Raw genomic sequence first — 14,618 nt, 5'->3', positions numbered from 1 at the left:
TCCCACCTTAGGCATGAAGCCAGCTGGGTGACCTTGGGCCAGTCACTCTCTTTCAGCCCTAGGGAGGAGGCAATGGCAAAGCAGTTCTGAAATCATGCCAAGAAAACTGCAAGAACTAGTCCAGGCAGTCTCCAGGAGTCAGCACTGATTTGAAGGCTATACCTCTATATCTTTCTGTATATCTGCAAAACAACTAATTATTTTGCTTGCAACAAGCCAACATCTGCTTGACCATAGGGGGCAATCTCTTCCAAAGCATGCATCTGTTCAGGAGCATGTTAGTACAAGATTCCAAGGTGCCAAAGCATCTTGTTTCAGGCTCAGAGCTACATTTTCTTGTGACTGATCATTGCATAGCTTAAATACAGGGTGGCTATTGGCACCCAAAACTGCTCTTTGGTTGTTACAAAGCTGCAACTGGAAGAATTTCAGATAGTTACTTGATCCCAAGTTTCAGCTGCTCATATTTTAAATGATCCCTGAATAAGATTTCCATTCTTTTGATTTATAATAATAGAAATACAATTTTCCTAGTGAGGGGAGGTGATAATTTTTTATTGTCCTTTGTTAGGACAAAAATAAATATAAATTACAAGATAAGCTTTCTTAAATTATGTAAGATACAGAAAGGAATTTATTTGTTAGTTGTTAAGATACAATATGGGCTTCATTGTTTTTTTTTCTGGAACTGATTAAACTGGCTGCCATCCAGAAATAATGCTGACAAGTATTTTATTTCCTAAGCAAGAAAACATGATTAATCCCTGCATCCAAGAGATTTTTTATCTTCTGTTCTATATGTTTTAACATTGTCTCAAAGCTTGTAAGTTTTAACTTGCCTACCCTTGACCACACTTCTTTTCTTTCCCAACACTTCTTAAAATAATTTCATAAGAATTGTACCTGTTTTCATATTTTATAAGGCAATTCTATGAAGTACCTAGATTTTTATTAATATAATTTTGTGATCAGGACTACATTTTTTACAATTTTTTTTGCTCAGGCTGGATTTTGGTCAGTGGGCTTCTCTATATCCAGAAAATGTCATGTTTGTACAGGTACAGAGAGAAGGAGGGAGGGAGAGAAAACCCCCTTTTATATACAAATGGCAATGCAAGAAGAGTTTTGCTTCATATTGTAATTAAAAAAAAAAGCGAGTAGCTCAATAAAAGGGATCCAAAGCATGTATCTGTGTTCCAGACAGACAAATTTATCTCTGAGCTATGACTTCATTGGCTAAATTAAAAGGCCATTGCACAAACAATTGTACAGTGCATTTGGAAAGTATTCAGACCCCCTTCACTTTTTTCAATTTTGTTACGTTGCAGCCTAATACTACAATTGTTCAAATTCATTTTTTTCTCATTAATCTACACTCAGTACCCCATAATGACGAAGTGAAAACAGAATTTTAGTAATGTCTGTAAATTTATTAAAAAGAAAAAGCTGAAATATCACATGTACTTAAGTATTCAGACCCTTTACTCAGTACTTTGTTGAAGCACCTTTGGCAGCAATTACAGCCTCGAGTCTTTTTCGGTATGATGCGACAAGCTTTGCACACCTGGATTTGGGATTTTCTGCCATTCTTCTTTGCAAATCCTCTCAAGCTCAGTCAGGTTGGATGGGGACTGTCGGTGGATAGCCATTTTCAGGTCTCTCCAGAGATGTTCAATAGGGTTCAAGTCAGGGCTCTGGCTGGGCCACTTTAGGACATTCACAGAGTTGTCCCTAAGCCAATCCTGTGTTGTCTTGGCTGTGTGCTTAGGATCGTTGTCATGTTGGAAGGTGAACCTTCAGCCCAGTCTGAGGTCCTGAGTGCTGTGGGACAGGTTTTCATTGAGGATATCTCTGTACTTTGCTCCATTCAGTTTTCCCTCAACCCTGACCAGTCTCCCAGTCCCTGCTGCTGAAAAACACCCCCACAGCATGATGCTGCACCACCATGCTTCACTGTTGGGATGGTATTGGGCAGATGATGAGCGGTGCCTGTTTTCCTCCAGACATAGCATTTAGAATTGAGGCCAAACGGTTCAATATTGGTTTCATCAGACCAGAGAATTTTGTTCCTCATAGTCTGAGAGTCCTTCAGGTGCTTTTTTGCAAACTCCAAGCAGGCTTTCATGTGTTTTGCACTGAGGAGAGGCTTCTGTCTAGCCACTCTGCCATAAAGCCCAGATCGGTGGAGGGCTGCAGTGATGGTTGCCCTTCTGGAACTTTGTCCCATCTCCACACAGGATCTCTGGAGCTCAGTCAGAGTGACCATTGGGTTCTTGGTCACCTCTCTTACTATGGCTCTTCTCCCCCAATTGCTCAGTTTGGCCAGGTGACCAGCTCTTGGAAGAGTCCTGGTTGTGCCAAACTTCTTCCATTTGAGAATTATGGAAGCCACTGTACTCTTGGGAACCTTCAGTGCAGCAGAAAATTTTTTGTAGCCTTCCCCAGATCTGTGCCTTGCAATAATCCTGTCTCTGAGCTCTGCAGGCAGTTCCTTTGACCTCATGGCTTTCACTCTGATACAGTATGCATTGTCAGCTGTGAGGCCTTCTATAGAGAGGTATGTACCTTTCCTAATCATGTCCAATCAATTTAATTTACCACAGGTGGACTCCAATCAAGGTGTAGAAACAACTCAGCAACGATCAAGAGAAATGAGAGGCACCTGAGCTAAATTTCAAGTGTAGTTGCAAAGGGTCTGAATACTTATGCCAATATGATATTTCAGTTTTTCCTTTTTCATACATTTACAGACATTTCTAAAATTCTGTTTTCACTTTGTCGTTTCCTGCATTCAAAACATCTTTACGATTGGATAGAACTGCTTGGGGAGTTGCCTGGAAATTCAGAGGAGGAGTGGATGGTTTGGAGATGTTTAAATAGACTCTGCACTGGTTTGGGTAGAACTAAAGATCAAATGGAAAAATGGGGGTTTCTTTCTGAGGACAAGGATATTTATTGTGAATGTGGTGCTATTCAAACAATTATCCATCTTTTGCAGTGCCCCTTGGGACCGACATGCACACAGAATGACTTGTTGGTCAGAAATACCTTTGCTATCAACATGGCCCGGCATTGGGCAAGAATTATATAAATCTATATTTTTATTAAAGTCTTTAATTTTTAAAAATTTAGATGAATAATTATCTCCCTTCCAGTTCCTGCATTTCTGACATGAGATGAGACTTTGTCATTATGGGGTACTGAGTGTAGATTAATGAGGAAAAAAATGAATTTGAACAATTGTAGTATCAGGCTGCAGTATAACAAAATTGAAAAAAAGTGAAGGGGGTCTGAATACTTTCTGAATGCACTGTATATTTTGTCTCAGATGAATATTTTGGTGATCTAATTTGGGAGATTTTTTTTTTTAATAATTTGAATGTTCGGAGCTAGTTAGTGTACTCTCTGAAATAAAGGGCTAATAGCAATCGGTTGTTTTAGCTGCTCTTGGCAAACACAGCCCTGGTTTCCCTTAACTCAGATTGGTATATTTATTTGCAAGGTAAGGCTTTAGGGAACTTCTACTAGCATCTCACTTGCCAGATTCTTTCTGTCATTTTTATTTCTCATGTTCCATTTTACTTCCATTGCAGGCAGTATTTCCCCTTGGGAATGAGACTGACTCATCTTGGCAAGTCTAAATATAGAATTGTCTGAGTTACAGGGCCATAATAGCATACATTTGTGTAATGTAGTTTTGTTTGCTAGGTATTTCTTATAGTATCTCTTCTAAAAAGAAGGCTTTCTTTTTTTCCCTCTCTTGTGATTGCAGTGAAGAGAAAACAAAATAGGAATTTCAAATAAAATATCTTTTGGTTGAACCTCAGGCTGTATAATTCATCTGATTCCTCCCATCCAGGATTAGAGTCAGGACTTGTAATCTTGTACTAGAAATAACAGTAACACCACCACCACCAATAGATGTGTGATATCAGATCCACCTTTTACCTCTCTTAGTCTTTGAAGCAGGCTGTTTTGGAAATTAGGAAATCTTGACCAGATAAAGACCCTAATGGAGACATGCGGGGAGGTAGGTCTGGCAGCATCCAAAGTCCTCCCAATCTTCCCCCACCGGCTGTGCGTGGGTTAAATATTCAATATGCTGTAGGCCTAGTGTCAATCTATTCCTTTCCATACAGTGGGAATAAATAGAAACAGCAAGAGGAGAGAAACAATTGTTGTTCTTTCCTATATTTTAGTCAGACTGCCTGTGTCTAAGCAGGGCACTGGAAATGTCAGAATGCTCCAAGGTAAAAGTGCACTGTTGTGGGGCTGGGAGAAAGGTACTGTAATTAGAACTGCTCTTGTTAGGACTGTTTAATAAGACTAGTGTTCTCCAGAAAAGTGAAACTCTGTCAATGAAGTCACTGTTTGTTCCCCCTTTTATTCTCAATACTGAAAAAGGCAATCTGCAAAAATAAGCACTTGGCTTATTTCCATTCAGTTGTTTGGCAAAGATCAAGCTCCCTTGTAATGTTCTTTCATTCTTGATTTTTTGCTAATTAACACTGAAAAATCAGATCTTATGTTACTGTCCTCTTTAACAAAAGGCCACCTTCTGATGTCGCTTTTGTGATGTCAGGCTCTTGCTCTGTATTGTTGTTGCTTTCAATTGGCTGCACTGGATCAAGGCTGGGAGAGCTGAAGTCTCCTATAGCTGGAAAGCATCAGGATGGAAAAGGAGGCTATGACTGAGAGCCGGTGTGGGGTACTGGTTAAGGTGTTGGACTAGGAGCGAGGAGACCCAAGTTGTAGACCACCCTAAATCATGGAAGCACACTGGGTGACTTTGGGCCAGTCACTTTCTCTGAACCCAGCTTATCTCACAGGGTTGTTGTGGGAAAGAAGAGGAAGAAGGAGCACTATGTACACTGTCTTGAGTTGTGATGGTAACTTCAGAAAGGGACTGCCCTGGTCTTGTTTTCTTACACATCCAGGAAATCATTCTGAAGTGGGAGTGATTTGAGGGCAGGGGGGAATGAATTGGGGGCAACCTGGTTGAGAGATCTGGAAAGAGCTACATTCTATAAACTGAATCCTATAAACTACCCTCTGCAATGAGGTCCTCCCTGAGATCCATCTGGCTCCTACCCTAATGATGTTCCCAAAATCCTTAAAGATCTGGCTATTTATGCAGACCTTGGGGTCTGGTGGATAGGACTCCCCTGTTTGTGATGTTTTATGTTTGCTTTGTTGTTGGATTGCCATCTTGCGATTATTTTGTAGCTGTTTTTGTTCTTGTTTTTGTTCATTTTCTGTATTTTGTGGTTTTTAATATTATTTTATTGTTGAGTTGGAGTCAGGTGGCATCCACATTGAAGTAAATAAATAATAAAACAATTGACATTCCTTGGATTCTGCTGAAGTCTGCTTATGCTGCTAAAAGACATGTTTGCTGATAACATTTCAAATGTTTCACCTTAGGTAAGAATAAGGAATATGCATCTTTTAAAAAGAAGGATATCTAACTTCTCTTCAGCTACTATTTTCTATTTTAAAATGCTGTTATTAATATAATAACACCAGAGCTGAAGCTTATTTAACTTTTTTTTTTTTAGAAGTAGTGTCTTATTCTTGAGACAATTACGTTGCCATGGAGAAGGTATACCTTCAGATTTATCCTGTAGATACGTAAAGGAATGTCTCTTAATTGCTTCTTTTGCCACTCTAACTTTTGGCTTTGTCAGCCTGTTTTCTGTCATTTTTTTTTTTACATATTTATTTTTATTTATAAGCAAGTTCTTCCTGTGATTGTATGTTATATTTTGTTTCACTTCATTACTTTCTTTGCTTTCTCCAATGACACCTTCTATTTTTTATGATATTTTTTATAAGGAAGTTTCTCATCTGTGGCAAACTGTCTTTTAATCTCTGTAGCCTGCATAGAACAGCAGACTGCTAAGAAGTATTAATGCATTAAACTGCTACTCTATTTCCTTTTTAGAAAATGAAGATTAAGCCTAATAATACATATCATTAATGATTTCTTTTAAAAAATTGGGAGATAATATGAAGCAATTAAGGTACCACCCTCCAGAGAGTTCTTGCTATAATTGGGGAAAGTTTTAACCATTGGCATATCCACATTTCCACTGCAGAAAATGTCCACATGGGTAGAATTGAAGATCTTATCAGGTTTCTTGTATTCCTCCTCTCCAGTGAACAATTTTGCTTTTTCTGTGGAGTGGAGGTATGCCAAATACATAACAGTGTTATGAGTTACTATCCTGTTACCAACATCTCCCCTGTACAGCTGTCCCCTGTCTTGATTCTTGCACAGTAGGTGTTTGTAACTATTAAAATGACATACGGAGTTGTGAAATGAAGCCCTAGTTTTGTAGCTATCCCTTCATATATCATGTTTCTCTAGATGCAAGCAAACTAAAGGTGAGTTGGGCTGAGAGAGAGTGACTGGCCCAAAGTCACCCAGCTGGCTTTCATGCCTAAGGCGGGTATGAAATTAGCTCACCATTGCCTCATCTGGAAGTCCAGGCATGTTGATGTGCTTGGGGAAGCAGCCTGAAATGCTGTGTGCTGGCAATCTTGTGGCTCCAGTTTAGATTAGTTCACCAATTTCCTATGGAGCCAACTGCTTTACTTTGGTCTCTGACCTCTTTGCCCACCAGGTAGTTCTTTTTTGGCCACAAAGAAGACTGGAACTCCAGCTTCCAGAGCCACATTTTTTTTTGAATGGTTGATCATCTCCTCTGTCTAGAGAGGGTTTTTGTGTGTGTGTGCCTTCAAATCATTGTTGGGTTAGTCCTTGCGGTTTTCTTGGCAAGATTTCAGAAGGGGTTTCCCACTGCCTGCTTCCTAGGGCTGAGAGGAAGTGACTGGCCCAAAGACACCCAGCTGGCTTCAGGCCTAAGGTGGGACTATTCCCTTCCCAAAGGCTGCTGCTCCCAGGGAAGCCCTGGTTCCTAACTTTCTCTTCTCACATTATGTTCTTAGGGTACTTTACAGTTCCCACACTGTTCCCTGCATCATCCTCAAACTCCAACTCTTCAGCAGCACTTATCTACTGGCTGCATCTCAGCTTGATAAATCTGGACAACCACTAGATGGCACCTTAGAGATACCAAAAATCCTACCTCATTGCTATCAGCTAATAGTACCTAAGTCAAATAGCTGACCCTTACTTTCAAGGAACAATGCATTCAATTGTTTAATAATGGGATAATTGGTACAACAGGAAAGAAAAAAAATGCAGTGCATGAAGAACTAGTGTGTTGCTCATGCAGATTGGAGGGGGCTTTTTACATGCTGGATGATATTGGGCACAACTAGAATTTTAGCTAAGGGAACCACTATCACAGCCCTTCTAATATTGTGAGTTAAAGCTGTATGTCTGGGGAGATTGATGTCAGGTTCAGCCCAAAGAACTCCAAGAGACAATGCAAATACAGTTCTGTTGCGTTTATTAGCTACAACCTCCAGACAGAAAATCTCCCCAGACTGAATCCTAGTTCCCAAGCCAGCCAGCCACAACACTGTGAATTCCTTAGGGAGGTGCCAGCCTCATCTTCTTGAACTTCCCACGCTCCTGTTGGGGGCTAAGAACACGCTTATCTCCCGGAGCCTGGCCTTCATAAGTCCATTCCATCACAGTATGGCAGCAGTGGAGCACAGACCTGTTCCAGGTGTACAGTTACAGGCATGCTGTGAGGGCAGCAAGAGTTAAGGCGCATGATTTTATGCCAGCTCCAGGATGGGTGAGGAGCACGGTAATGCAGTTGTATGAATGTGGCTTAAGAGCAGAAATGGATGGCATCTACAGGGACCATTATTCTTGTGGTAGAGTGTGTGAAGTAATGCATTTAGAAAGCAAGACCTGCTCAGTTAATTATTGTTCGTAGGCAATATGATCTTAACTCATTTCACTTGAGTTATTTTGTCTTCCTTTGGGAAAAACCAATTGTACTGGGCCAGGTCCTGTTTCCAATACCAAATTCCAAATACAGTGGTACCTCTACTTACGAACGCCCCTACTTACGAATTTTTTGAGATACGACCAGCTCTGGCCCCAAAAAATTACCTCTACTTATGAACTTGCCTCGACTTACGAACCAGATCCGCAGCCATTTTCCGCCCGTTCCATGTGGTCCGCGGCCATTTTCCGCCCGTTCCACGTGGTCCGCGGCCATTTTCTGCCCGTTCCACATGGTCCGTGGCCATTTTTCCGCCCGTTCCACATGGTCCGCGGCCATTTTCCACCCGTTCCACGTGGTCCACGGCCATTTTCCCCCCCGTTCCACGTGGTCCGCGGCCATTTTTCTTCCCCTGACACGTGGTCAGCGCCCGTTTTTCCGCCCCTGATGCGTGGTCTCCGGATGTCGGAATGGATTAACAGTAATTACATTGAACCTTATGGGAAAATTTACTTCGACTTGCGACCAGTCACGGAACGGATTAAGTTCGTAAGTAGAGGTACGACTGTAGTCTTTTTGAAGGCTATAGTCATTATCCTTTTCCTATTTATTCTCATTAGTTGATATTTATTGAGGCTAATTGACTCTGGACATGTAGTTACTATTTAGTTATTGAGGCTAGTAACCATGAATCCCAGTCCTGAATTTATGTAAGCCCTTTTATAAATCATTTAAGATATTAGCCAATGGCTAAATATAGATGTGTGGGACATGTGCACCAATTGCATAATTAACTGCACCCATACTTTCTATAACACCTATTAAAATAACATCTGTTGGGACTTCATAAATTTATTAAATTTTAAAATAGAAACAGTAAAAACTAACAAAAACCAATATTAAAGGAAGAAAATAAGAAAAAGAAAAAAAATTAGAAAAAAAGAATGACCAAGGTCAAAAGTGCAAAAAAACAAAGAAAAAGAAAGATAAACAAAGAAAAAGAATTGACTTCCGATCCTCCTCACAACAGATATAAGTAACAGTATACATCAATCTCTTGCTCTAAATTTACACCATAAGTTTAATTTTTACTACAAACCCATATTATTTCTAATAATCAAATCCATACATAATTTCATTTTTTCTATTTCCCGCAGAAAGTCCAAAAAAAGTTTCCAATTAACATTAAAATTACACAGTATCTTTTCTCAAATCAAACATCAATTTCACCATCTCAGGCCAACTCCATCAGCTTCGCCATCCATTCTTCCATTGTAGGTAATATCATATCCTTCCATCTTTGTACATACAAAAACCTTACTGCTGTTATCATATATACGAATAAAATTCCATAAATTTCATAACAAATGTATTTTAACCTTAATCAAAAATACATCTATTTTATAATCCAATGTATCATTTTCTCAAAAAAAAAAAAAAAAAAAAAGCAAATGAAATCTCTCTCCCTTTATACACAGATCCTTAAAACCTCGTCATTCAGTCCTGGTCACAAAAAAAATCCCATTAGTAACTACCAAAAACCTCACCATATATATTAACAATAATCAAATAAGTTCACTTTGTAAACCTGTTTACTTTTAAGAAGCAAACAGATATTTTATTCCTTTCAAATAATGTCCCACAAGTTGATTCCCCAGCATTCTCTCCTTGCCTTCTCCCAGAAACGGGCCCAGTAATTTCTCTCTGTCTCTTCCCAGAAACAGCCAATTCAAGATAAAAGGTCTTTGCAAGTCACTCTTCTTTTCCATTATTTGTATGTCCCCTTTGATCACTGTGACATCAGTTGGTTTCTTTTGTAAATCCATTCTGGCATTCTTTTCCATATCACTCTTATCCTTTGGCATTTTTAAATCCATTTTCAAATCCACAGCATCTTTGTTCATATCACCATCATAATCCAGCATTTTTTAAAACTCCAAATCCACATTCAAATCAGTCTCCACCTCCATTTCAAAATTAATCATCTTATCCAATCTTTCCTCTATCTTTTTTTTTAAGGGACTTGAATTTAGCTCCTAATTCATCAAACATTGATTGGGGTAAACTTAAAGAAGTCATTTTATCTTCTGAAGGCTGCTCCAAAGGGCCTCTTCTAGCCATGTTTTTTCTTTCCCGCAAAGCAAGCAACCATAGGTATTATATAAGTGAAAGTAAGGAGATAGTTCACACCTTCTGTTGCCTTTCACACTGTAATTTCAGACACACACCAGCAAAAAATACACAGAGGGCTCAAATTACTATCTTCTATTATTTTGAAAATCCAGCCAATCAACAAATACATCACAGAAAAACAAAAAAAATTCCCATAGAAAAATCAGTTCCAATTAATACAGATGGAGTTTTGTAAAATTAAACTTTTAACAAATAAATCTTCCCCTTTCATCATAAGTAACTTTTATATCTTTTTTGTATTCTCATCTTCCAGCTTTATTAAAACTCTAATTCTTCTTTTAAAGTTATAGTCCCAGTAATAATGAAAAAAATACCAAGAGAATTACTTATCTGTTGCAAAGGAAGGTCTCTCTTACACTGAAAAATAGTTATATTCCAAAGTGATTTAGAAATGGGGTTTGGCCAGCTCTAGGTTGCACCACAGCTGTCAATGAAGATGGATCCCCCACCTTCCAGCCGCTCGCTTGCAAGCCATTCATAGAAACTTCTGTTTCTGCGATTAGCTTACAAGGAACAGCTGTCCGGAGATCAAATGGGTTGATTTCTCGCTTCCTCCTTAATTTGGAGCAAGTTGGGTGGCCAGCCACCAATCCAGCTACAGTGCCATCTCCCATCTCATGGAGATGACTAAGCCGCCATTGTTCCCACCTGAAGTCTTCCTGTTGGGACTTCATAACATTCTGTGTTTTCTCTCCTCTGCATTGGTGGCAGGCAACAACGTGAAAATGGTAGGAAAACTGTGATATCTCAATAGGAAGTTCCATAAGACTGCATGATAAGATGGGAAGAGTGTAGATGAATGGATATTACAGGTAGTCCTCAACTTATGACCAGAACTGGGACCAGAAGCAATGTAGTTGTAAAACAAGACATTATGTGACCGCATTGCTTAGCAACCACAATCCCAGCAATTCCCCTTGCCATCGTTAAGCAAATTTCACTGATCATTAGTTGAGGACCCACTCCAATCCAAGCCATTTCAGGCTTGGTCCCTCCCAGCCTTGAGCCTCAGTAAGGTAAGGGACTGCCTCCAACTCCCCCCCCCGCCTCTCCCCCCCCCAATCTCTGCCCTTTTGGCTGCACTGCACCCTGCTTTGCATATTAGCTGCTTTGCACCACATGGCTCTGGGGCTGCAAGAAGCCTCTGAGCTGCAGCACAGCATGAAGCTGCAGCTGCCCCAGCCCAGCTGGCGAAGCCGCCCCAGGAAGCATTCATTCACCCAGCTGCCTTCTCTCCCAGGTCCCCACACTGACCTTTTGGCTTTTGCGCCCAGCTCCCGCAGCTGAAGCAGAAGCAGAAGCACCTTGCTTCCTTTGCTGTCTCCTTTTCAGACCCAGCTTCCCTGGTGAACTTTTCCTACACACGGCTCCCTGAACCTTTGGAAAGCTGCGCTGACTTTGGAAACCTGCCCTGTCTTTCTGAAAGCTCTGCGAACACAGCGCAAGTTTCTGAAGACAGCATTCTGAAAGCTCAGGGAGCCACATGGAGGGTACATTTGCCAGAGAAGCTGGGTCTGAAAAGGAGACAGCAAAGACAGTGAGGGCTTCTGCTTTGGCTGCAGGGGCTGGGCACAAAAGGTGAAAGGTCAGTGCAGGGAACTGGGAGAGAAGGCAGCAGGGCAAACAAATGCTTCCTAGGGTGGCTTTGCGTGGCTTAGGGAGGCTTTGCATGGCTGGGCTGGGGCAGCTGCAGCTTCATGCTGTGCTGTGGCTCAGGAACTTCTTGCAGCCCCAGAACTGCACAGTTCTGGGGCTGCTTGCCACCCTGTAAGGCAGGGTGCAGGGTGGCCAAAAGGGTATAGATGGGGGAGAGATAGGCAGGTGGGTAGAGTTGAAGTGCCCCTGTGATCATAAGTGTGGGCAGGCTGCCAAGTGCCTGAATTTTGATCAGGTGACTGTGGGGGTGCTGCAACTTTGAGCACGTGTTGTAAGTCCCTTTGTTTAGCACTGTCATAACTTTGAACGGTTGCCAAACAAATGGTTGTAAGTTGAGGACTACCTGTATTCTGGTAGCAACTGCATGTTGACAATCATGTATCTTCAGTTTATAGAGTGGTTTTATTATACTTTGGAACGTAGGGATCTAGTAGCACTTTTCAGGAAGCCCTTTCAGTGTGAATTTTTTTTCTCAGATACTCTCCTGTCCTGCCCACAGAATTCACAGACACACAGATAAGTCTTATATCTTTACTAAAAAGGTTTTCTAACAGAACTCTAATGGGAAAATGGTTTGAACATTCAATTGTAGTCCCTCACGCCCAAAATACCCAGACCACAAAAAGAAAACTCAACCAGCTTAAATTAGAGGCAAGAGAGAATTCAAATTGTTAATAAGCTACTAATGGGTCAAACAAACATGATATGACATTTTAGGGTCATTACTTGGGAAGGCAAGCGAGGGAGTGGAGGAACACAATGGTGAGATAAATAGAAAATTGTTGCCAATAGATCTGTGAGGTGCTCAGCTCTCCTTATATAGGGGCAGCGTGACTTGTTCCTTTTTCAAGGTGGGGTTCTTTCTGGCCAATAGTCTTGCTGAGTGCCTTTGTTCAGCCCTCTTTTCTCTGCAGTGGGTCCTTGCATTGGGGGGAAGTGTTAGCTCCGCCTCTTCCTTCTCAGAGGCCAGCGATAGTTGCGTCTCCTGGTTGCTAGGCAACGCTGCTTTCCCTGCCTGCAACTCTTCCAGCTGAATCCCCTCAGACTGATGATCCTCCTGTAACTCCTCTTCATCTTCTGAGTCTGAGCTGGCCATGACAGATACAGAAGATCCATAAGCTGCTACTTATATATTTGTAACTTTAGAGTTGATACCACCATCTTCCCTTGTGGCTATTGCACAGATTTGATGTGGAATGTGGAACTGAGTCGTTTGAACTACTGTTCAATACTTTCATGTTCTGGAACCTTAATTAAGAATTTCCCAAAAATTTTCACTTGCTTTGGCTAAGTTTGACTTTAAGACTCATAACATTTTCGGATTGTTCAAGCCTGATCCAGTTTTCAAGATCTGTTTAAAACTGTAGTTCATATAAAACCATGTATTTCTCTGATGTCTTGTGGCTGCTCTCCTCTTAGAAAAAAATAAGAAATGAGTATTTAAAAATAATGTATGGTAAGAGCAAAAAATAGGTTTATCTAATGAGGTACTGTAGATTAGAACACTGAATGTTAGTTATGTTCTATGGTGGTGAAGCTGTTGGCAGGTATAATCCTGATTTTAAAGTTGCTGCATTGGTTGTCAGTAGGGGCCAATTGAAAGTGCTGGTTGACATCTTTAAAATTCTATATGGTACAGGAGCAGGATATGTCAGGCAATGCCTTGCCAGCACAGAATCTGCTTATGCAGTCCAGCCATCTAGAGATGGCCTCTTGAAAATCCCTGCAGTTTGTGAGGTTTGTGGGGTATGAACTAGATAACAGGCTTTCTCTGTGTCAGCCTTGTACTTGATGTAATTTTCTTTCCCTGGAAATACATATAGCCCCTAACTTGTTAATATTCCATAAATATGGAAGGCTACATTGTTTCAGTGATCTATTGGTCCCTAGTACCCTTTACTGGGGCATTCATCTTTGATATTTAATTTCTGTATTTATGATTATATATGACTATGTATTTTCATTTTGTTTTTGCCGTATGCTACCCTTTGGTTTTGGGGTGGGTTATGAGCATTGTAAAATAAGATGATGATGATGATGGTGGTGGTGGTGGTTGGCTGCACAGTCAACCAGATGTTTAGACTGGATTTGGCATTTTTATCCACCTATCGAGTCCTTCCCAAGGACCTGGAATAGGCAGATGTTGTTTGATGGTGTTAAAGGTATTGTCGCAGGATATAAGCTGATCCAAGTAAAACTGCCTTTTGCAATTGACTGATGGTGATTTTGTCAATGCCGATGGTCTTCAAGTGGTGCACTAGAAGTTTTGGGATTGCACCCAAGGTGCCTATTACTATTGGTACTATCTTTGCTTTCTTTTGCCATAGTCGTTCTACTTCTATTTGCAGGTCTTTATATTTTGTGATTTTCTCCAATTCTTTCTTTTCTATTCTGCTGTCTCCAGGTGGTGGTGGTGGTGGTGGTGGTATTATTATTATTATTATTATTATTACAACATTTAGATTTTTATTCTGCTTTTTTCATATATATAACTCAAGGCAGTGAACATATCTAATACTCCGCCTCCTATTTTCCCCACAACAACAATCCTATGAGGTGGGTTGGGCTGAGAGAGAGTGACTGGCCCAAAGTCACCCAGCCGGCTTTCCTGATAATAAGTTAAATAATAAAGTGGGCATGAGAATAAAAGGAATGCTTTGTGAATGGTTCAATACTGAATATCAAGGATGTGTGATGCCACTTCGGTTGCTTAATGCATTTCTGGATAAATGTACATGGAATTCTGGTGATGACAGTACAGGTGCGTTAGTTGAAGATGTGGAATTACATGCACTTTTGTATGCAGATGACAACATATTGTTGGCTGAGAACCCAAGTGAATTTTGGCAAATATGGATCTGAGAATTAATGTATTGAGAGCCAAGATAGCTGCATTTGACA

At 40.6% G+C, this 14,618-nt stretch overlaps 1 protein-coding gene across 1 annotated transcript in view; it reads left to right on the top strand.

Moving 5' to 3' along the window:
• SERGEF (secretion regulating guanine nucleotide exchange factor) overlaps window positions 1-14,618 on the top strand; it is a 96,526-nt gene that overhangs the window by 68,641 nt on the left and 13,267 nt on the right. The window lies entirely within an intron of this gene.

Source organism: Python bivittatus, unplaced genomic scaffold (genome assembly GCF_059951505.1).
Source record: "Python bivittatus isolate LINGU-HERP-01145 unplaced genomic scaffold, Pbiv_v1 ctg000480_np1212, whole genome shotgun sequence".
Taxonomy (NCBI): Eukaryota; Metazoa; Chordata; class Lepidosauria; order Squamata; family Pythonidae; genus Python; species Python bivittatus.
This window is presented reverse-complemented; position numbering and strand designations above follow the sequence as displayed.